This window comes from Austrofundulus limnaeus, unplaced genomic scaffold, assembly GCF_001266775.1.
Source record: "Austrofundulus limnaeus strain Quisiro unplaced genomic scaffold, Austrofundulus_limnaeus-1.0 Scaffold376, whole genome shotgun sequence".
Lineage (NCBI taxonomy): Eukaryota > Metazoa > Chordata > Actinopteri > Cyprinodontiformes > Rivulidae > Austrofundulus > Austrofundulus limnaeus.
The window spans coordinates 77835-78872 of NW_013952778.1; positions in this window are offsets into that span (position 1 = coordinate 77835).

Genomic DNA, 1038 nt, shown 5'->3' on the forward strand with positions numbered 1-1038 from the left:
TTCTTTCACTGTGGCCTTTTCCTAAATGTCATGAATGTTAAAGTATCTGGAAAAAAAAGGTGATTTTGTTTTCTACTGATTCAGATTCAGACAGCTTTATTTATCCTAAAGCGCAGTTGAGTTTGTCAGTGTCCAGTTTCGCACAGATACACACCCACACAGGCTTATCAAAAACAAAAAGAGCTGCATTAAAAAAAGAATACATTGTTCAACAAATCAACAGAGCAGGGGTCTCATTTATAAAGGATTGCGTGGAAACCATACTAAAAGTGAACGAACGGCCAAAAGGCGGAAATGGCGTACGCCAAAAAATATTCAGATTTATAAAACAGTGCGTACGCACGTTTCTGCGCATCTTTCATTTATAAATCACAGCCGCACGCCAGAGTTTGCTCACGAGGTCCCGCCCTCTACACGTCCACACTCAACCATAAACAGTCAATGCAAAGTACCTCKTYAATGTTAWGATGTATTTAAATCAGTCAGCTGATCAATGTAAAAAAAAAAGTGATTGGCTCAGACACTCTGCGTCGTGAGTCTGGAGGTTGACAGCTGCTGACTGACAGCTGCTCACGTGAACAGATGTCTGTAACTGACACAGATTTTCCCTCATTTTGCTTTAGAGTAATCTAATGATTTTTACATTAAAAAAAAACCTCAGCTTCAAATTAATTTTCCATCAGAGGCTGCAGAACGATAAAAACAAAAAAAATTAAATTAAATAAGTCAGATAAAATTAAAAGTAAGTCCACTGCTCTTCTCCTCGTCCTCTCCCCCTCCTGCCTGCTCTGTTATCCGCTGCGGACACCCCCGCCCCGCGTGCACACACACACACACACACACGCACGCACGCACGTACGTACGTACGTATGCACGCACGCACGCAACGCACCGCACCTCCTGCGCGCGACAAACATGGACTTTAAACGTGAAGGTTTATAACATCCACACCGGCGAGGTGGATGCGCCCTGCGCGTGTATCCAAAACATGACTTTTGCTGTCCTGCTGTTCTTGTCAGGGAGGGGTCTGTGGGTCAG